The 24,130-nt window shown below is 39.0% G+C and overlaps 1 long non-coding RNA gene across 1 annotated transcript in view; it reads right to left on the bottom strand.

Annotated features, from left to right (window-relative positions):
* LOC113947719 overlaps positions 1–24,130 on the bottom strand; it is a 46,884-nt gene that overhangs the window by 9,330 nt on the left and 13,424 nt on the right. The window contains exon 2 of the long non-coding RNA XR_003527841.1: positions 12,131–12,368. This is a non-coding gene — a long non-coding RNA (uncharacterized LOC113947719). The remainder of the gene's footprint in view (positions 1–12,130; positions 12,369–24,130) is intronic.

The following is a 24,130-nucleotide window of genomic DNA, read 5'->3' as shown; positions in this document are numbered from 1 at the left end:
TGAGGTTTAGGGGTGCATGTCCTCAGCTACAGCAGCTCATTCCTGCTTGTTTCAGGGATAAGACAAAGCCTTTCACCAGCTGAGGATGCTCAGATATCACTCAGATGCCACGTGAGTGCTCCATCCCCTGGGTTTTGAAGAGATGTGGAGTGGTGACCTGTACACACGCGTGGGTGTCACAGTGAGAGGTTTGTCAACAGGGTTCAAGGTCAATATGTATCAAAACACGGGGCCTGGCTAATTTATTATCATTCATGCACTTGGAGTTAAGCAGCAAAGAAGGGGTTAACCATAAAGTATTTCACCTTGAACCTTGCACTCTCTTTATCTAGCACACCATAATAAAAGATCAAGAGTTCCTGCTTATTATCTTATTTTTCCTCCTTGTTCCACTAGGCTAGGGCCCAGACTAGTTATGGATTAACACTGTGATCAATAGTAAGCTTGCTGTCTCACTCTCGGCAGGGGAAAATGAACTCAAAATGCAGTCAAACTCTTATTGATCAAGGATATAGGTCTCACTTTCATTACCTCTGTCTCCTGATAACCCACATATAATGTGATGAGTTGCTAATCTCTCTGATTTTCAATGGACCCTTCACCCCTCCTGTCTGCATGGTAGAGCTTTTATTTTTGCTTTTTCTCTGTAATGCTTGTAGCATTAACTCTCACTCTATTACCATCATGCCTGGTCAATCAGGACTCAGAGAAGGACTTTTAAATAGAATTGGGTCAACTGTGTTATGATTTTATTTGGGTATCTCCAAGCAAGTGAGTTACCCTTCAGTAATAAACCCTGAGAAGATTGGGTAGTCTGGACAACTCAAACCCATCTCAGGAGAAGATGTTTATGTGGATGCTTGAATTAAAAACATATGCTGTGCCATAGAGCACCTATAGCTTTTAATTTCATTCTTCCATCCATTGTGGATAAAGACTTATTTCATGTCCATCTATCTCATCTGTCATTTTGGATACTCACAAAGAAATACTTATTAGTTCCTTTGAATAAACTTGGTTGGGTGTGCACAGGCGAGTGCATTTTGTATGCAAAGATAACATTTCCTCATATCCCCTGAAGCAAATATCTCAGCACCAAAAGAAAGGCAGAAAAGCACTTTATTGACTGGTACTGATAGCCAGAGACATGCAGAGCATTTGGTCACCTTCTGCAAATTTTTAGTGTGCTCAGAAACCACCTTCCATTTGCAGATTCCAAATGAAGAAATATCCTTCTGAAATACTGTGGTTTGCCGGCTAAAAGGAAGGTTTGTATTGATTTTTCATTGAATTTTTAACCCAGTATTATAAAAATGTTTCCCTTTGATGGATTCTAAATTTTCTTCATTTATTTCCCATTGATAATAACAATGGTAATGATAAAACTGAATCAAAATTAAATTCTTATCAGAAGCTTGAAAGAAAGAGTAAGAAAACCTGGTTCTTAAAATAATGAAATTTGAAGGGATTTTGTTCTGATTTGGAGGAAAACAAGGCTTGAAATATCAGAATTCCCTGCAAGAGGAGATTCCCAGCATCAACTAACCCCGCTATCTTGAAAACAGATAATTTGCTGGTAATCTAAGTCACTGGATTAAAGTAATCAGAACTGTGTTAGAATGTGTTAATCAATGTCCCCAAGCAGTGCTTTTCCCAGTTAGTCTCAAACAAGTAGTCTATGTACTTCTATCAGGTAATTGAACCAGGTCCCCTTGCATACAGTGTCACAGGAATTCAAACAGCAGTTCTTGTAGATCCAGTCCTTGTAGATTCTACAAAGTCAGTCATTATTAGCATAATTATTTGTGTGATCTTCAATCAGGGATCTCATCACATTTTCTTAAACATAATATAGATTAAAAATGAGACGTTATTGATTGGTTCTGAAAGAGAAAGGTCTCAGGTTTCATGTGTACTGTTTGCCTTCAGTGGTGGTTTTCTTTATACACGAGATAACACTCATAACCTCGTAGCCATTGTGAACACTGAGCTTCCTTTTGAAGCTTACATCAATCATATAATTAAGACATCTTAATACCACTTTCACAATCTAGCCAGATTGCGATCTGTGCTCCCTGGGCCTGTTTCTGAAACTTCAATTCATGTGCTTTCTTTTTTGTATGTGTGCATGTGTCACGTAATTACCGCTCTTCTTTCTTTATGCTTCTTCCAGGTACTCTTTGCGGTTGGTCCAAATTTCTTTAGATTAGCCTTCCTGTTAGCTCTAAGTCCTTCCATTTTATTACAAAGAAAAATTAATTGGGTTCTAATAATGAGGTAGGCATGCGGGGCACTTACCAATGAAATACAATTGTTTGTGCATAATAGAATCTCTATGGTGGCATCTGCTTGAACAGCTAAATCAAAGACCAACCAAAATCGCTGGTTAGAGATAATTATCTTTGCTGTAAAACATGCTCAGATCTATATGGTAAGATAAAAGCTCACCCATGATATCACTAACTAATACCTTTTTTGAGGGGGGGGGGAGAGGCACCGATGCATTAGTTAAAAAAGCAAAACCACAGATCAAAATATTCAGATGCTCCAACGTTAAGCAGCTGATCTTTCATTTTATCATCTTAATAAAAAGGGGTCTGGGCTTCAAAGGGGTTGTTGACACTTCATGCTACCCTTACTGCTATGTCTCTCTTTTTTGTTTCTCCTCAGACATGTCTTCTGACACCCAACATTCTCTGCTAAATGTGACATATTGTCAATTTGTGTATTAGAGTTGAAGTTTCTTAAAAATTGCTCATTTATAGGTGTCGGACCTCCCCATATGATTTTCTTTACTATTTCAGTTCTGCATTGAATAGACAAGAATAGAAAAGGATAAAGGCAGATGTGAGGAGGAAAATATATTTTACAGTGGAAAATATTTTTGTGGAAATGATGAAGGTGTCCATCATAAGAAATAAAAGCGAGCTGAATTTTTGATGTATAAACCTGAGATACAGTCTTGCATGTGTCAAATGGATATGTCAGAAAAAGTGACAGTGGTATTTTTTCACTTTATGACCCAGTCTGATTCTTATCAAAGTCAAATCTGGCCCATAAAGATCATGGACATCAGATACTGGATAGACCTAATAAGGCAGGTTTAATCTTACAGTCTCAAATGCATTTTATCATTGGAGACCTAAAGCACACTTAAAATGTTGCATACAAAACAATGTAAGCCCAGGGTATAATTTGATAAGACTGGCAAGGTCCCCACTATGGAGACAATTTATCTCTAGCAGAGGTTTGGTAGAATAGCTGTGGTGTAAACCAAAACAATTTAACTTTAAATACAGAGGTGGTTTGAGTTTAGTACTGTATTTGTGCTACTTTTTCAATCAAATCAAGGCCCAGGTTTTCCATTTAGTTATTATTCCCTCTTTCTCCAGAGAGACAAACAGGGATAGGCCATCACCATGTGAATTAATGAACTGCTGGCAATAATTACAATTATAGTTGACAGTCACACTGCAGTGCTCTACCTACTAGTCATGACACCAAGAACAATACCTGAGAGGAAGAATTAAATTCTCCAGAAAGGAAAGAATGGGTTAAAAAGCCATATGGAAATTTACACTGGGGATAATTTAAAGCAACTGCTAAGATTAAGGGAAAAAAAAAAGTATAATCACAAAATGTCCACCAATTAAGCCTCAAGAAAATATCCTTTTTTTTTTTTACTTTCGTGTTTCGAGATGCAGAGTTCACCCTAGAGCGCTGAATTTCCATTCATGAGCATAGTACATACATAATTAATGCAATCTGCTGTCTGTTATGACTAGAGATGACAGAAATTTATGTGACAGCTACCAAATATGTATATATTTGGTTGTTGTGTATATGGCTGTTAATAGGTTTGACTGTATCTGGCATTGATAATATGCCACCAATGTGGTGAAGTTAAACCCATCCCACGTCTTCCAGGCCTGGTGTGTGGTAGGGCTATCCAATTTGAATAGCTCCTTTATGTTCTTTTTCAAACCAAACGTTTTTATTTTTGTCAATAAACTGTGTCATTTATTATAGTTAAGAAAACTCATGTTGTTTGAGGTCTTTATCAGAGTTCCTACAAATCAGGTTAATTGGTGATCAACAGAGCTTTTCTGCCTTTAATGAGCCCTGGTAGCCCAAGGCAAGGCCCAGCTCTTGATAAGGGACTTTCCCTTTCCTTATTCAGGACTCTTTGATCACTTTTTTTTAACTGGGAGAACAACCGCCGGGAATGTCATTGTTTTTTAATTGCCTGATTACCAAATGTTGGAGATAAAAGATAGATGTTCTCAATTAATAACATTTACATAGATTAGCATCACTAACAAGCCTCATTAGTAGCTGCTGACTTTTGTTTAGACTGCGTCCCATGTCAGTTGTGCTCTGATAGTGCACTGGTAACTACATTCTCCATATTAAAATACATTTCTTTCTAACCTATTTCCATTAATCAACCTATATATATGATATTTTAAAGCACAAACAGGCTTCCATTAAAGTTAACTCTCACTTCTCGGAACATTCAGTGCAAAGTTGGACATATTGGGAGGCTTTGCATCAAAAAAGCTTTGCCTTCAGGAAGAGCAGTCAGGCCTGAGGTACATTAATGTATTTAGAATAATAAACAAGCCAGTACAGCCAGTTACTTGTGTTCCTCTGCAACTTGTTTTGCTGATTTAGTTATTAATTTTGAACTGTCAGATCATTAGCTTTTCTCTACTCATCCATGAACTGTGTACACTGATACATGTTCTTCTTAAAAGTGCTTCGAATGTGAGGCAGAAAATACACTGGTTGCACTCACAACATATTGAATAAATATCTGGAGTGAGAAAATAAATCTCTTTTACACCATTCTGTTGGTGCAAGTGTTATTCCTGAAATCTGACCTTCTCCTGAGGCTGTTCCTCAGCAAAGCATCTCGTCCTAATGATTAAATCATAGATGTCAAGATCCTTCAGGTTTGCACTCCTTGGTCCTCACCCTGAGATTGACTTTTCTGTTGGCCAATGCACAATGCAAGCACTGTCGGGGTGGTAGGAGAAACCTCCCTCTCCCCTTCCATCAAACCCTCCTCAAGTTGGCTGTGCTTTAAACACACTTGATTTTTGACAACAAAAGTCTATTTGAGAACTTGTGCTTTTCTGCTTCAAGAACAAAACAAAACACACCAAGTGAAAGAAAGAAAACAGCAGAGGAGTACTGTTAAAAAAAATAAAAAGGCTTAACATGTATAGCTTGCCACAAGGGAAGGGAAAATGGTATTCTGACTGAACTGTCAATGAAATCAAGCTAAAAGCTGAAATATATATCGAATGTCAAATACTTTGGGAGATAGAGATATACTTCTGCATGTCTTTGTATGTGTGCGTACAACTGGAGATACAAACATGTATGGACTTGTGCAGATTAAAAAATGCTTCTATCTATTATTTTGATCAATGGTCTTATTTTTTTGTATTTGCAACACCTATTGCACTGATACACACAAACCCAATATTTTTTTACTCCATCTGCTTGAAAATCTCTAGTGTCACGGCCTTTGCTTCAGTGTTGAAGCTGATTTCAGGGTTGCACACAAAAAGTGAGCTCTATAGTTCAGTCAAGCAGCAACGGCAAAGTGCTAAAGCAGAAGCTCTTGTGCTATCAGTGGATGGATTAAATAAATAAATCAATCAATAGCGAATGTAAACTTTTTTTTTTTTTAAATCTCTCTTTTCAGTAGAAAAACTAAGACACAGACTCTTCTATCCTTAGTCTTTAAGACAGAAATAGGTTTGTTGACTTCCGCTAGAACCTGTGGTGTAAGATATTTCTCCCTTGTCAGCAAGGGATATCAGGATGTGAAATCAAACAGAACTCAGGAGGGATTAACATATTTTGATTTGTCACATTTTTCAGCCTGTCATGTATGTTTAATTTTTATATTTTTTTAAAAGTGAGAAAATAATCCTGAGCTTTGTTTTATCGAGGCATGCACTTCATAGGGCAATACAAAGCATGAAGCAGAAAAAGACAAGAAAGGTGTGGGAACAAGATATTCCATTTGTGGCTTTGCAGCAAAAGATGACAGAACTGTGATTACAGTATTTATTATAAAAAATACAGTACATGTACTTATTTTTTAATTATCTGTTTTAGAGGAGAAAAGGTAGTACTAAAATTTCTCATGTGCACAGTAGGTACCAAGACTGCTAAACACCATCATGCGAGGTGTCAGAGCCCTAACATGACAGATGTGCTCAGAGAGTGAAATTCATCTTTGTTTATAGGGCCAGTGTGGAGCCTGTGAACCACTTAAACCCCGTTATGGGGAGGGACATGGCCCACAAACCCACAGTGCTTGGGCCCTTGAAGGGCCATCGCTTCAGACTCGGGTTGGGTCCAACCACTTCCCCAAAGGAACTGCTTTTGTGCCATTCTCTGTCTCCTGGACTACCTACTCCACAAACACAAGTTGTCGTTATTTATATTTTAGTTCTTCTTTGCTTTTCCTTTTTAAACTTTCACCCTTTCTTTGTGACCAACAGAAAAGAAAAATAAGTAGAGAGAAAGATGAGTCTAAATAAGCAAGTTGGGTCTTTTTCTATCCTTACTTTTCGAGACCAGGTAATTCCAGCATTCTGCTCCTCCAAATTCTTTGATTCATGTTCAGCCAACCAGAATATTTTCCCTCTTGACAAGGTATAATTTCAATGGAGCTGTGTTTTGTCTCTGTATGATGCACTTCATATTTTTCATGATTTTGCATCCCTCACACAAGACTCTGTCAATTAAAATGATAGCTACTTATGTGGGACAATAAGTGACTATGAGGGAAGGGATTTGTGGAGGCAATTTACAACCTCTAATTCAGCTCCAGGGATGTGCTCCAGCACAGCCACCCTGCAGTGGCTGTGCCAGGTAATTTGCTGGAACACTCCACTGAGGCATCAGCCTGTTGATTGCCTGATGTGTAAGAGGCCTCAGACTGGGTCATATTCGACAATTAGTTTTAGTAAAAAAATCAGGAATATTTCTTTCAACATTCCTTTCAAACTAGATTACATGCTCCCATACTGCAAGGGTTAAAACACTCAGAAAGAGGGAAGCTTAAATAGAACACTAAAAAAAATTAAATCACTGTTTTGGCTGAAACAAAACATCACAGATTTACCTAAGATCATGTTGTTTGTCGCATTGCAATAAACCTTTACATCTGTCTTTAAGTGCTGACGCAAATCCTATTTAGAACTTGATGTTCAGCCGCAGAAGAAAAACCCCCAAACAACTATTTATCACCTAGATCTAATCCTGACCACATTTTCTCCTTAGCTAGTAGAATATTCTAAAAAGAAACAGATGGTTTTAACCATCTTTCCAATACCAAAATATAAAACTGGTTTAATTAGTGTGTAAGCAGTCATGGCCACGCACTGCATGTGCAGCTCCCCACAGTATCTCCTCTCCTCCATCACTGAAATCCTCCCATTCCCATTACTCTTATAAACCTTTAGCCCAGATCTTTGATTGACATAAATCAGAGAAGCTCCACTGAGCTGGATGAAGTTGTGTCAATTTGTGGAACTTGAGGTTCCATGCTCGTGTCCTTATTTCCCCCCACCCCCCAAAATGTGTTAAGAAAATGAGAGAATACAGAGGGAATTCCAAATGTGGTAGCACTGATTCATGGTTTGGCCCTTTCACCAACTGTAAATACACTAGAATGTTGGTTTGGGTTTTTTTCCTGAACACTGTTCTCATTTACATATGCACTTTTAAATAAAACAGGGCATTTGCCAATAAAATGGTGCAATCAGAAGCATATTATTACAGGATCTACAGAAAGAAGACCAGTGAAGATGACCAATTTTAGAAAAATAGCTTTTTCACTGCAGAGAAAACAATTTTTGCAATTGCTTTTTTTTTTTTCCCTCCTCAGTATTTTATCCTTTTCTGATTTCTGGGGAAATTATGATTTTTCTTTTTTTTTTTTTTTTTTTTTTAAACCAAAACAACCTTTTCCTATTTAAACCACATGACGATTCAGGGCAGCTTAGTGGGTAAGGCAACCAGAGATCACCGACAGGACCTCAGCTTGAACCAACTCCAGGTTACAACCTAATTGCCTTCTTTGTCTGAGCTCAGTGTCTCCAGGTCGGGCCATGGATCACTGCCAAGGCATTAGGGAAACTTGCAGCGGAGTTGAGTGGCCTGGAGATAGACAACTTCACTTACAAGCTCTGCCTGTCCTGACCCTGATCCTTCCCTTGCACGAATATCCTCTGCCTGGTTAAAAGAAGAAAGAAAATCCACGCTCTCCCCGGATCAAAGCCGTTATTTGTCTTTGCTTTGCAAGGCATCCGGGCAAGCAAAAGGAATAAAAAGGTGGTTCGGGTTGTTAGTTCACTTTTAGTTTGAATATGGAGCAGAACTCCGGGAAAAAGTAATAGAAGTTGAATCAAATAGCTGGAAAAACAGTGTTTATGTAGTGGCTTTGAGGCAATTGGACCCAGGTGATCAAAGATTCATGATTTCTAGAAAAGAAATAAAAGAATAGGCCTAAGAAGTGGGACAAATCCAGAGTCAAGCCATTAGCAAAACTGGAGGAGATTTTTCTTAGGATTCAATTAAAACAAATAGACAAACAAAAAAGGAATCATAGAATCATTAAGGTTGGAAAAGACCTCTAAGATGTCCAAGCATTAACTTGAGGTAATTCATTAATTCTTCAGTGTAAATTTTGCTATGGTTGGACTACATCAGTGATGGAACTGTGGAGCATAAAATCCCAACGTTAACACCAGAGGACTGACAGGAGACCAAACAGGTGTCAGAAGGGAGGGACCTACACTAGGGAATGTATTCTTGAGAAATCAGATTAAGCCCCCTGAAGAATCTCTCTTGCTTTATTCATTGTTTCTCCTGAATGAATAGTTATCCAACGAGGTCTTTCCATGTTTCTTCATGCAAGGACTCTCTTTTAAAAATCTTCTATTGGTTTTGGTGGCTGTACATTAAATAAGTATATTCATCTCTTCAGCAAATTGATATATAACTTAAGCCTGATTATAATTTGGATTTATTGGACCCATTTGATATTTTTTTTTCCTTAAAACATTTGGTGAGAACTATTTTTAATAAAAAATATGTTCCTATGAGGTTGGCAGTCATAAAACACTTTATTTTCTGCAGAAGTGCAAAACTTAACTACCAACCAATCTCTTGAAATTTTAAAATTCTATTCTCAAAGAATGATTTTAAAGAAGATTCTGGAGCTTTATATTTGGGTGGGAAAAAAAGTGTGAAAGAATGTTAGTGATTTGTTTTTCCATCTTTTTTTTTTTCATTTTTTTGCTGTTTCCGAATTTTTAAGTATTTCATGGCTTTTGGAAAGTGGCCAAAAGAAAGAGGAGGCTGTCATTTAGTCAAAATCTAATTTTTCTAAGCTGGAGGAAAAGAATAAAGTTTATAGAATAGACAAATAAAATAGAGAGGAACAAGAAAGTAACTGAGTGGAGCCACTTCTGTCCCCGCAAATAAACAAAACGAAACCCACCAAATAAAAACAAACCAAAAAAGCCAAACTACAAATCATGTTGTTTCAAATGCTTTGAAAAGCAAACAAACACCAAAAAGGGGAGGAGACAGTTTGGGGGGGGGGCATTTTTACAATATTAAATTGCAGAATTTGAATTATGGTGACAAGTCTTTTGGAGAAGAAATGTAAAATTAAACTATGAACGGGGTTCCCATTCCATATTTTTCACAAATACTCTTTTTCTCCCCTCCAGCAATCTTTCCTTGCACCTCTCTTGCTTTGTACTACTTCCAGTGACAGTGATGTTCAGTTTTACAGGGTCAGATGTGCTCTAATTTAACTGGTTTTTGCTGTGACATGGAGCAAGACTCCACCATTTCATGCCCTGGGGCAGCCCCTGTCACAGAGCAGTTTCTGGGAGAGGTTTGGGACAGGTGAAATGGATATGTAGCTCCTGGTGGTAGGTCTAGTTGTCATCCCAAAGATTGGCACAGCAGGAAATGAATGTCAATAATAATTTTTGGCAGCCTTGTCATCACGTGCAAGTGGTATTTGCTAGATCTCAGCCCTGATCTCTGCACCAGCTGAGAGGGGAGTTAGATTCTGTAAATCCCTGTTTTTCCTAGGAACTGAAAATGAAGGAAATCCTCACATTGGTGACTGTGAGCGAGGAACGCCTGCCGTGACTCTGTTCCAGAAGACTCCTCATGGAAGACACCAACAGGACAATTCAAGTCAAAACTTGACTAACAGGTGCCTCTTCCAGCCTTTAATCCCATTATCAGCCAGGTTTGGCAGAGAAGGGGAACATGTCATTTCAGCCCTGTGCCCTTGGCACAGGAACAGTGTCACAGCACTGCCAGGTGCCCGTGCCACGGGCTAAGAGTCATCTGTCATCGATTCCCCTGGAATCAGACAGAAATTATCTTTTGTTGCTTTTTGAATCTGTGGTTTATTAAAATCAGTCACGCTTCTGGGCTGGGAATTTTCTGAGTTCTGTTAGGAATATTTTTTTTTTTGAGTAATTTTGCATCATTTGCAATTTCTGATGCATTCAAATACTACATTAGGTCCCCAGAGCAAAACCTCTCTGTCAATACACCTCATCTGACAGCAATTGTGGAACGGAGCTTTGAAACTCAAGCACTAGTTTTAAATGCTGGAAAAAGCTGCCCAAGAGATAAGAAAAGAGGAGATAACTGGTAGTCCTCTTAAAAGTGCTTCATGTCACCCTGAGAATCTCTTGAATATCTTATAAGAGAAAAAAAAAAACATGGCATGAATCAATTCAAATTAAATACTATAGAAGATATTTTCTAGATAAATCAGAATGTCTCATATAAATTTGAGCTGCACACCTCAAATTAATTTTTCCATTGTGTCTTTTTCAGTATATGAGTGGGTATAAAATGCTCCATAGACACTCCTGTCATCTTTCCCTATCACATTGCAAATATGAGATTTACTGCCTTTTCCTACAATGAAAATAAATAGCGAATGTTCTTTTCTACTCACCATGTTATATGTTTCAGAAACTTCCAGAAATAAGTCAGAGCAGCAATATTTATATAGTTAGGCCTGGCATATTTGTGTATATTAGGTAAACATGGTTATTTGGAACCAAGCTGTGCCTGTATGGTTTCTTCACGCTGTTTTGTTGTCTAGAGGCACAACGAGGCCAATTTTTTAGAAGAAAAATGTGCCATATAATTGCCACTGTGTGATGCATTCAGCTAAAATTATGGAAAGAAAGAATCTCGGTTCTCCCTTTGATGCATTGTGCTGCTGTTCCACTCTGGCTTTTACGAGCTTTCCGATGCAACTGTCCTGTTCAGTAGGAGAAAATACCGGAATTACACACACAAGTGCACACACGTAAACACACACACGCATACTGATAAGGTTTGTCTAACCCCTGACTTGAGCACACAGCTCAAAAATCGCCACAGAGAAAAGGATATATTTGTTTGAAGGGGAAGAAAGGCTACACTGCTAAGAAAGGTGCGAGCTGACACGGTAAATAAAAGCAACACAAGTGAAGGCACAATTGGAGCAGGAGATACCTGGGAGATGTGATTCAGCACTTAGGCTGGGAGATTATGTTTAAGGTGAGGAGTGGAAAATGTAAGGCAGCTCCTCCTCGCTCTGTGTTCATCCTAATCTGGCAAATGGAAAAATGAGGGACAAAGCTCATTTGAGACCAATGCCGTGCAGTCCCAAGTTTTCATCTATTGCCATTAGAAATGTGGGAAAACAAAAAGACTGTATTATTGGTGCATTAAATCACTCAATAGCTCCACGCAATGTTCTGTGGCACCAGGATGATACTTTAAAAGGGTGCAATTACATTCTCTGTACGACAAAGATGACCCTTCAGAGAACACCGAGCCTGACTTTTTTTTTGACATTGTCACAACAGAAACGCAACAACAAGTACCTCTACCCACTGCCTGTAGACAGTTTATTTATGCAAGAAGAAAATAGGAGGAATGCTCAGATATTTATGTTTTAACATGAAAGAAAATTCAGGTTCAGGCCAGCACACAGCTGAAAATCTGTTCGTCATGGAGAGGTTATCTCTGCAATGCTGCCAAAAGCAGTAAAACATCGTGTTACCTGTGATGTGATTACCATCAGAGAGAATGGATGGAGTCACCTTGGTCACACCAGTATTTCTGTAAAAACACTTTGTGTATTTGTGGTGGGTTTACTTCTCTCTTTTTCTGATTTCACCATTCTCCCTTGCAGACCAGATGCTGGGAAATGCATTCAACATATCTACAGTCTTCCCAAAAATGGCACTGCAGTTCCACTACATGCATTTTGCTCCCACAGGATGTTTTACACCTGTGGACTAAAAATTAAGAAACTGTGTGTAAACCTGGATTTTAAACTTCATTGAGTTTTTGACATTTTGTTTCTTCCTGCTTTTGGATGAAAATGCAGAATTTCAAATCCTTTAAAAATGGGGTGCCTTGAAAATGTTTACCTCTGAAGGCATCAACATCACCATTTTACAACAAATGCTGAAACAAAACTTTATTGAAAGCATCATTTAAATATTTTGTGGTTTAGAACAGAATATCCTTTTAATTCAATATATTTGAAAATTCCTGGTTGAAAATGTAACATTTTTCTTTCACAATTTTTGAAAATTTTTATGCAGATATGTTGATAGGGCATCTCATTAAAGTGCTAAAGGAAAAGAAATCTCTGCATGTGGTATCATATGCCAGAGGATATGTAATTTAAAACCAAAATATTAACATTTAATCAGAACAGTGAAGTCAAAGTGAAACAGGAAAATCTGACAGATGATACATAAATAAGAATAAAATGAAGTACGATTCCATTTTATAACCAGCCATCAGCACTGTAGACAGAGCTGGTAAAACTTACAAGCTGGTTCAGCTGAAATGAAATGACACTCTTCACATAATTTTTCCCCTGAAATTGTGCAGTAAGTTATATGAATTTAATTTCATATGAAAATGCAATTCCCTTGAGTGCAGAATCCAACTCAGAGTACATCCTCTTCTCTTGTCACAAGACATGAAGACATGAAAGACCATCAGGCTGGTTTCAACAACTTGAGATTTCTCCTGATGGCTCAACTCTGGCCACAAAGAAATATATCAATACACCTCTCTAATGAAAAAAACACACTTCAGCAAACAGACGTGGGTTTCTTTCCTTTCCTTCTTTAATTACCTGCAATTTTCCAAATGTGTGAAATGATAGCAGCTTCCACTCCTTGCCATTGGACAGAAGGGGTAGGCATGTCTTAATTTTTTAGGGGGAATGGCTTGACCTGAGCAGTTTCACAACCCACTCTAGATTAGCCACATCAAGGAAAACTTATGCTCAAATTATTTTTCATATTTGAAGAGACAAGGTTTATGATACCTCTTGTTCACAGGTGGTCAGTTCAAGGACTCATTAAAAGTTAGACAAGTTTCCTATTGATAAATATGTGGGAATTGTAGTCAAACTGTCTTAAGAAGTCACAGCCATTAAAGAACATGTGCAGCATTAAAGGGAAATAACAAATTATTATTTAATGAGATGACTACTCTTGCCATTGTTGCTTTATTTTCAAGTAACACTGAAATGGGCTCCCTGGTGTTTGTAGTTTCTGGCTATCTTTTTTTCCCTCCTCATTATTAATTCCTTTTTCTCCATGCTAATCAGCCAAAGCACCGTGTGTTTGGAAGACTGATTTTCATACTTCATTCCCTTTGGATTTAAGGGTTACTTGTCGGCCCAGCCAAAAAACTCCAGCAGCAGGTAAAGTCAAGGGCAGTCCTCGTGACCACTGTGACACACACACACTCACACGCAGAGTTTATGTGACTGCTACACCTCCGGGTTAGGGTTCATTGAGGATTTCCATAAATCCAATGGGTAATGTGCCAAATAAGATTAGAGAAGACTTCACATAATTGTACAATCCAATGAAATATCTGCTAAGCTCCTTCTGGTGGTGACGGGGAGCAGGTAGCTAATATTAGCAGGTGTTTGTCTCAGAGGCAAAGAGAAGGCAGGAGCACCTGCTTATACCTCTGCTGAGGGTGGGAGCACCTATTGTAACTTCACCTGTGGCAAAGTCTTCAGTAAAAATGCAATTTTTAAGAGCTGAAATTCCAATCATTGCCACGTTGTGTCAAATTCCTTTCTCTACCTTTGATTACACTATGTTTAATCTCACCCTGGTTTGTATTCCCAAATGTATCTTGATTCAAAATTCTGTTTAAATTTATCTAGCTGTACTTTCATATGCTACCTAATTCCTGACACTGTACTTTCACATGCAGAACTGCATTAATAAATGGAACAGGTGGATTTTTACATCTGATCTGTGGCTGTTTTATCTATACACATATTTTTCTTTCAAACCTTGACCTGCAAGAAAGCAAGAAGGAAGAGTCAATTTTGATACCTACATCCTGGCACTCAGACAATAATCATTCAATATGTTTGTATTTGAGAATAAAGGAAGATGATTTTTTTCTTTTTTTGTTCCATGAGGCAATAGCAGAGGAAGCCTTAAAGAGGCAAGTGCATTTGCATTCTGTATTTGTCTCCTTCACAAATGTGGTTAACTAATTGCCTCTCCTTTCATCAGTTATCAATCCTTTGTCCCTGAACACTAGCAGAATCAGATTCTGATGCCATCACTGAACTTGATGAGCTCCTGACTCTATTAGTCATCCTCTTGAACTCCATGGTCCAGATTCTCAAATGGTAGAAATCAGCATAGCCCATTCCCATAATCAAAAAAAGCTGACCTAAGGAGATAATCTGTGGAATAAAGTCCTACGTGGTGAGAGTAAGGAAATTGGAATCATAATGTTCTAAAATCTTATGAAAAATCCTTATCCGTAAAGCTTTAAAGAAGTAAGGTGGGAATAAATACTTTTGAAACAATCAGCTGTGTTATTCCTAGATAACATGGTTTGATGAAACATGATCTGTAGTTCTGCTCTGAGGTAGAATGGATATATAATATATATTACATATAATATGCTGATGTTTATGAAATGACTTCAAAGAATTTAACCTGTTTAAAGATTGCCCAATATATTCATTATTCATAATTGTTGGATACATGTGAATAATCCTAAATGTTACTCAGGATCTGTAAAATGGGAATGTTGCATACTGAGACTCCTGGAACTGAGATATACGGCAGGTGCAAATAAATGATACTGTTACAGTAGCCTGTCTAGATGGACCTTATCTTTATAAACTGCCATGTTTGCATAAAAATGGGTTTTGCTTCATAGCAGAAAAAACCTGACTTCATGCTGCCCACTCTCTGGTAGCTTGTAACTGTACCAGAAATACAGCTGTAGTATGCTTCCAAAAAGTTGAATGGAGCAGGCTGAGTACAAGATCCTGTCTACAAGTGACCAAAACGTTGGAGTCACAATAAAGGAACAGTGCCCAAATCTTAATCCTCTGATGCTGACAAGGAGGAATGATGAATTTCCACAGTTGGTGTGCAAAAGTGATGTCCCTAACCATGGCCTTGGCAATCTCTCAGACCTCAGAGTAAATTAATGCAGTCTGCAGCTGTTCTAAATTTTGTCAAATCAAAAAACATTTAAAAAAAAAAAAAGAAGAAGAAGAAGAAAAAAGCATGTATCCCATTTCTGGCATGATTCTCATTTGCTTGTTCTCCTCCTGGCTCACTGCCATTTGCCTTCCAGTGACTCAGTTATAACAAGGAGGCATGGAAAACATCTCTCATCTCTAGTTCTCCCAGACCTTTAATAGCACAGTGGTTGGGGAACATATGCAGAAAGTGAGAGATTGGATTTTAGTCTCTACAGGCTCAGGAAGAAACAGAGATCAGATCTCCCTTAGGAAGCATCCAGAATATGGCCATGGCTAGTGATCTTCAGCTTCTACGTAGGGTACAGAGCTTCTTGCAAGCAGCAAAGACACAGCAGTGCTCACTCAAGTTACAGTCATGTGTCCCTGGGGAGTCCATCCCCTCATGTTTATAACTTACAGAGTATATACTATGCAATTCAACTTTGTTGACTTCTCAGGAAACACAGTTAATCCAGCATTGAGTGTTTGTAAAACACCAACCTGATGGGCGGTGAAGAAACGCTACAAAAATAGAGTTCTGCTCTTTACTTCCAAAAGTACCACCCTATCAGTGAAAGTGGGAAAGGTCTGCCAAGGTAACGCATCCCACATCGGCCAGAGATGAAGGTTCATGGGAGATAGGATGAACTTCATAAAACACTTTTAATCTTTGGCCTTTAAGCAGCATAGCCAACAACAGGTTCACATCAGGGTAGTGGCATTAGCCAAGACAAGTTTACAAATCCCTGAATGTGCTTCCATCATCCTGAGCTTGAGATATCTGTCAGTCCATAGCAGATGCTGCTGTTGCTGTGCGTGTGTCATGTTACTGAAACCCCTAGATAATGATTACGACCGATTATACAAGATGCCATGTTCCTTAATCATATCACTTACATTTCTGCTGAACGGCAGTGACAAGGTTTTGAAAGGAGAAGATCACAGCTGTCCAATAAAAAAAAAAATAATCAGATAAACCAGACAGTGTTTGCAGACAGAAGATTATGCTAACCTGAAAAGTAGCTTTAGTGCTGTTGATTTTTGCACTCTCCCTAACTGAGCTGAACCCTCATTCATCCTCTCTGTTTGGCATCGCATCTGAAATGGAGGTGATCAATGCACGAGCGGGTATATTTCAAATTTTTGTGTGTGTGTGTGTGTGTTATTTAAAATTTTCTGTTCTGCTAGTGAGCGTTTGAGTGGTTGTTTATTTTTTTCCACTTTTTTCTCCTTCCCTCAACAAGATTGCAGGTCTCAGAGTAGCAGGAACTGAATACCAGTTCCGATGCAGACAGCTGGAGTGAGAAAATCCCCTCCTTGCCCTAGAGGTAACCCCAGCTCTAAGCTGAAGACATTCCCCTCCTTTATATGCTGGCTCATTTTGGAGTCTCACTTGTGCAGAGGCTGCCAACTGTCCTGAATTAAATGCAGTGCATTTTGATATGAGTAACTGCCTACTAATGACTGAGCAAAACCAGTGTATTCATTTAAGTAAAGAGTTCAAGCGGGGTCCCAGGAACGAAGAGCCGTGTGCCCCACTAACAAAGCTATCTAGTTCAGTGCACAATCTGAACTATACAAAAGAAAGAACCTTCTACTTTTAAGTTGTTATAATGCTGTACTAGAGCACTTAGAGTTTTTGGTGGAAAAGTCAGATGTAATTACTGTTTGACACAAAGAGTTTTTTTTCTTTCCTAGCTCTACCGACGTTCTATTTTAAATAATTAAAAGTATAATTTAAAACTTAAATTGATCGTTTCAATAGACCTGATCCTGTCCTCAGAGGGAGCCACTTGTGTCATTGTTAAACTGTTGATCAGCCCAGTGTCACTGTTCCTCCTTCATCAGAACATGTACCATCAGATCAATAATTCTTTTTTGCTTATGATGGCAGAGCTCCAACATGGGTGTAGTTTGACCCAGGTTAAGCAGATTTAGCTAAATGCATAAATTGTTCACATTCTGTCATGTGAAAGATATAGGCCTTCAGCCAACGTTGGGAATACAACTGATAGCTCACCCAATGAAGAAAGTAATGTATATATACAAATTTTCATAGATTCATAGATTACTTTCTTCAACTCCTACCTGTCCAAAGGAGGTATATGGATTAAAACAATGTCTTTGATTTTTATAAAAGTTTAGATGATTCTGTATCCTGATGTTAACAGTCATAGAAAGCAGATTTCAAGGATATACAACTCACTGAAAGTGGGCTCCTTTTGGTTTTCCTGGCCCATTTCCACCAATAAAATCACATGAAGAATAAACCCATAAGCCAAATAATAAGTCAAAAAGTTTTCATGGTATAAACCACAGACCCAACAGGATGCCAGTGTCCTGCAGACCAGGTTTATTCCTCTGGATTCCTTGTACCATAACACAGAATCTGGTTTCCAGTGCATTCCTGTCCATTGGCAGCTTTGGTAGAACTGTCCTATCAGACATGTCCTCCAACATCTGTACTATCTTTTCAGACTAGTTTTCATCAGTGTGCAAGGAATGATATTTCCACATGGCACAACTTGCAGAAAACAGAACTCAGCCCTGAAAGCACCATTAATTTGTGCCTTAAACTATATTTTTAAACTATTAGTTGTTAAACTAACAGTATGATGGGTTTCAGTCTCCAGGATTTTCTGTTCCATACAAGATATTAAGGAACTTCTTCTGCCAAATAATGTAGATATCTAATTTAAATAACAAACCCATGTTTAATCTGTGATAATGGTTGAACTCAATGATCTTAGAGGTCTTTCCCAACTTAAACAACTCAGTGATTCTATAAACATTAAAACAGTCCCTCTCAAAACCAGTGTTTCACATGACGAAGATTTGCTCCTTTCCCCTCAACTCTGGATACTGGACTTCACTAAAAATCAGGAATACCTCCCTGTGATTTCTGGAGGTAAGGGGATAAGTTATACCCTCCTAAACAAAGTAAGATGGTTGCCTGGTGTTTGCCTACACCTCCTAAGATGACATCTATGGCCCATATGTGACCACATGTGGTATAAATAAAATGGAAGTATAAAAGAGAAAGAGATAAACATATAATTAAAAACAGCATAACAAACACTTGTGCTCATTCATTTTAATGACTGCATGCTCCAGTTTACAGAGCAGTTGCAGACCCACGCCGTAATAGCTGTGTTGACCACATGCCATAAAATACATCAGGGTAGGCTGGGTCCAAATTATTCAATACTTGTAATAAATCCATCCCATTAACTGGATAAATATGCACAAGCAACAACTCTGGTGATAACGCTGGAAAGTGGCATGTTGTTATTTAGCAGGAATGTTAGTTAGGGGGACCTGATAAATAGTAATACCATCGCCTTTTATTAAGAAACAAACAAACAAAAAAGATTAGTTTTGCTTTTAAGATCTCATAACTGTGTCTTTCCTTCTGTTATCTGTAACTTGAAGTGAAAAAAGAGACTGTGGCCTTGAAAGCTTCAATTCTGATTACTTTTTTTGTAAGCCTAATAAAGGCATCAGTCATACCATGTATTTGTGAAAATGAAATCTTCATATATTGAAGGTCAATTTTAGTTGAACTAATATAATCACTAAAAGTCAAGGTTCCTTTACCATTAAAATTGTCCATGCTCTGAGTCTTTTGATATTCTATGCTTAACCTTGAATCATGCTGTGTATGTTGCATGCAGGGAGGATAGTGAATTCACGTTACAGTATAATGACTGAGTCATCTTGGCCTTGATTTTCAGCTGGGCAAAGCAGATATCCAAGAAATATAAGACTTCTTTAAAATTATTTGAAATTAATACACTCTTGAAGTACTTCCTCTTACCTCAGAATAAGCAGCAGGTCACCTAAAGTCTACAAACAGCTTTTCGTTACAGTTTTATGAAATATTTATTATCACTCCTGAATATATTCCTTAAAGTTGAAAGATGGTTACACATATCTAGAGCAAGTATTGATATCGAGAAGCGCTTTGAGGTTTGCACAGAAGAAATCACACGATAATTAAATATTTAGTGCAGCCTGTGATTAAAATGCTCCCAACCACTGCAGGCTGGCCCTTCCCTGTGCACAGCCCTACCTCACTGTGCCAAAGCTGTCGCACTGGGCTGACCAGGAGGAGGATTTGGGCAGCAGCTCACTATTCACAGTTTGAGTAGGAGAAGTGCCTGCCCTGCTTCTGCCATGTCAGCTGAGAGAAGGGTGAACCGAGGGTGCTGTGGGCTGCTTTGAGAGCAAAGCTTGTCAGAAGATCCACTGGCTAAGCAGCTCATAGGTGATTTCTTCAGGAGAAATCATTCCCCTCAGGGAAAGGGAGTGGAAGAGCACTAAAAATTTGTATTATCTTGTAAAGGTGCAAGATATTTGGCTGGAATCTGGGTGCCATGGTTGCAAATTAGAATTCCCTTTGGATAGAGAATGCCTAAACTTGAGCTTAACTCTACCTAATGGTCAAACTGATGAAATGCTCACATGTCTTCAAGCACATACTTCATGACCTCTGGAGTACTGTGAAAAGGAATAATGTTGTTCCACTGTTTGGGATCCTTACTTACACCACAGAAAAGCCACACTCTTACCTCTGTCCCATCTATGATGCCTTGAAGGAAACACAGAGCAGAAAAGATTGAGAGGCTGCTCCCTGAAAGATGACGAATCCTGTGTTCAGTTTTAGGCCTCTCACTGCAAGACAGACACTGAAGGTCTGGAGAAGGGAACGGAGCTGAGGGAGGGTCTGGAGGACAAGTCTGATGAGGAGCAGCTGCAGGAGCCGAGGGGGCTCAACCTGGAGGAAAGAAGGCTCAGGGGGGACATTCTCACCCTCTACAATTACCTGAAAGGATGTTGTAGCCAGGTGAGGTCAGTCTCTTCTCCCAGCTAAGAAGTGACAGGACAAGAGGAACTGGTCTCAAGTTGCACCAGGGGAGGCTTAGGTTGGATATTAGGATTTCTTCCCTGAAAGAGTTGTTAACCACTGAAACAGGCTGCCCAGGGAAGTGGTGGAATCACTGGAAGGATTTGATTTGTTCCAAAAACTTTCCCTCTCTCTACCTCTTCCTTTTCAGTACAACTATCACATAGTAACCTGATCATTTGCAGTGAGGAATGAAAAGGCAAATCACCGTGACACTGCCAACCCCGGATCAGGGTAGGGTCAGGCTGGATGGAAGCTGTGTGTGAAGGACATTGACCTGAAAGCACTGGCAGGGCAGAGATCTTCACAAGCATGAGTGCCACCTGATTTTTAAAAGAGAGGTTTAATTAAAGAACACATTCAAATCAGTTGGCTCAGAGATGTGTTAAAAGCATCACACACAAAACTGCCAAAAGTACGAAGCAGGGCAGGTTTACAGCAGTGCCACTGCTCACTCCCGTGGATTGAGTTCTGATTTTGATCTGTGTAAATGAGGTTAGGCCGGGGCCTGCATCTTATCTCTCGGGAACTGGATATCTGGAGATGACATAAAAATATATATTTTGTGTTCTGAAAGCAGTCCTGCACCAAGAGAGAACTTGAGAGATTTATGTGCTGAAAGATCTAAAGAAAAGTTGTACAATGGGAAGTGAAAACTAAATATAAAAGAAATCATGGATGTATAGGCTGAAATGGTCATTCTATTCATGATCATTCTGTTACAGCAGAAGTAATTTTTAGCCTGTGGATTCCTTAATTTCTCTTCCCCCAAAACCCAGTCCTGTTCCTCCTGAGAAAATGATTAACTACAAACAAAGGATATGTTGATTTTAGTACTGATTATCCAGTTCTAAATTTTAACTTTCTTTTCAAAGTGTCAAGTTTATTGGAAGGTCAGAAGAATACGTAATTGCAAACCCTAGGCCAGCAAAGAAAACCTTCTGATGCAGGACTGAGAGTTGGTCCTGGCCACAGAAAACAAACTTTTTAAACCCCTGTTTCAAACTGATTCAAACTGATTATTATTATTTTTTCCCCAGGATATCTGCACTCTAGAAGAGGCAGTGTCAGCAGTCTATAAATAGACCAGGACAGTATAAACTTTTGAACTGTGAAATCTCAGGGATGTAATCTTCCTGCTAAACAGAGGCTTACAGAAGATATTAAATGCTCTGATGGGACCATCGCCAGTGTTTGAACTGTTGGTGAGAGGAAGGGAAATTCTGAGTTATTGTTAGCACTGTGCACTGGTGTGGTAGTGAGGGTTGGTTCAGAATCCCTTGTCCTGGTTGGATAAGTTGGCTTGGTTGCTTTCCTGTGTGCATGTTTGGGCATAAACATATTGCAGCCAAACTTACCAGCATTAGAAGTCTAATAAAGAGCCTTTGGGTCATGAACAATTAATTTAGCAGACATTTAGATGTTATGACACACTCCTTAAGCAAAGGATTTATTGGAAGAAGCAGCCTGTATTGCTGTTTGTGTCACATTTTTGTGGAGCAAGCTAATTTTCATCAGTGGAGAGTTTGTTCCATGGGAAATAGAACCAGTAAATGCTTACAGCTGTTTCTCTGGTATTGTCGAGTTCCTGCCTGTCACACTTTGAGCACAAGCAGGACAGTGCTACCTTTTACACAAGAAGTAGCTGAAAAGCAACATCACTTCCCAATATAATTATTATGCTATAAATTAACATTTGTGTCATGGCTAAATCCTCACAGCAGTTATGCTGCATGGAGAGGTTGCTTTTCAGCAATGCCAGTGTGCAGTCTGGGCACTTTGTAGGAAGGGGGAATGGAGACCTCTCAGTCCACATTGGGCTCCAGGAATGTATAAAATGAAAAGGCACCTGCGTGTGTTTGGAGAGTTTTAGGCATTAATATTCTCAAGCAACCATCATGGCCACGAATTGGACAATGAACACATAGACCCCCTGACTCCAGCAGGTTTGGTTCCCTCTGTGGGAAGATACAGCAGATGTGTGAGTAACCCAGACTTTGTTATAACCTCTGATATGTCTTGGTTCTGGGAGGGGCTGAATATGTCAGGGTGGTTGCTGGCTGCTCTGGGGAGGGCAACCTGGGGTTGTTGAGTGTTTTCCCAAAGCCAGCAGCAGCTCTGGGTGCTCCTTTCCTACAGACAGTTGTTTTTGGCTGTGGAAATGGCTCGTACTGAGTGGTGGTGGGAGTTTAAACCCTGATGGCTGGCACCCAGATGTTGGAGATAGGGTTTTTGGTGGTCCTGGTGAGGCAGAGACAACACATCTCTGTGGTTTCAAGCTGACTGTGTCTGAACAGTGATTTATTTGCCCTCTTGCATAAGCGTTTGGTTTGTGTTTTCTGTTGGACTCCTTGAGCCTGATGCTGTGGGTTGTGGTGGTGTTTGCAGTGGCCTTGTGGCTCACCCTGTCAGTGAGCACATCTATCACCCACATGGGTTGTGGGTTATAATGTTCATGAGCGTCTTGGGAGAGGGATTTTTGGGGCAGATTATAAAGTTCTACCTTTGCAAGCTGAAGGTTTGTGATGAAAGCTGCAATAAGGGTCTCTACCTCATTGTGTAGAGGACTTCTGTCTGGTACACAGTTGTCCTTGGGGTGATGGGTTTTCTTGGTGGGCTACAAGTGGAAAACCAGCCAGATGTGACACCATCATGCCTGAACTTCAGCTTTGGAAATTAGCAGGGGCTTTACAGTCCACTGAAATACGACCCCAAGCACTGAACACTATTCTCCCCAGTGAATTTTCTATGTAAATTGCTAGAGACAGAGGTTTCACTTACTTTACTTCTGTAGCTAGACTAACATATTGATTTTTTTTGCCATCTTTCTTTTTAAACCTGAAGGAGAAATTCAAATAAAACCTAATTATGTCCCTCTGTTTCTGAACAGTTTTGGAAATTGCAGAGCAATCAATATTAAGTACACTTTACACCAATTTAGAGCCCTATTCTGTCCAGACATGTGCTTTATAGAGCTCTGATTTTTGAGTAATTTAGGCTGAAAAGTAGGGTAATGTGGATTTTCCAATTAGCTTATGTTAAGTCAGTGTTCTTCCACCTGAATATTTTTAATAGCTTGGTTTTTAAAAGCATGGGTGTATATATCCAAAGTAGGTGAATAAAAAGGAAGATAATCTTTTCAGAGGGATGAAAGACAAGTGGATTAATGCAGAGTTTGAGATTTTGTGAGAAATTCAGGCACGCAGGCTGGTGCTGCAGAGAGAGCTTCTACTTGTGAAACTGTCACTTGTTAATTAAGTTAATGTCTACGGTGCTCTGAAAATGTAAAGCAGTATGTAAGTGCTAAGTATTATTATTAATGATGCCAATTTTGACAGGTTTACTGGAATAGGCTTTGCAGTACAATATAAGCTAATGTTCTAATGCTTTACTCATTTACAATGGAACTGTTACAAATAAGAAAGTGGGAATAGAAGGCCAGCAAAGGCCAGCAGACTAGATGGAGTCTCATTTAGTTTTCTCTTCAAGCACTGACTGGGAATAAGGTTAAAGATAATGTGGAGCTGTCTTGTCATCTTCTAGAACTCTTCGGGGAAAACGTCACGTGTATGATGGGCTGCACCAGCTTATTGTGACTTCCAGTTGTCCTT

This window comes from Corapipo altera, unplaced genomic scaffold (genome assembly GCF_003945725.1).
Source record: "Corapipo altera isolate COAL_440 unplaced genomic scaffold, ASM394572v1 50, whole genome shotgun sequence".
NCBI classification, from domain to species: domain Eukaryota; kingdom Metazoa; phylum Chordata; class Aves; order Passeriformes; family Pipridae; genus Corapipo; species Corapipo altera.
Note: the sequence above shows the minus strand (reverse complement) of the source record. Positions and strands in the feature narration are given on the sequence as shown.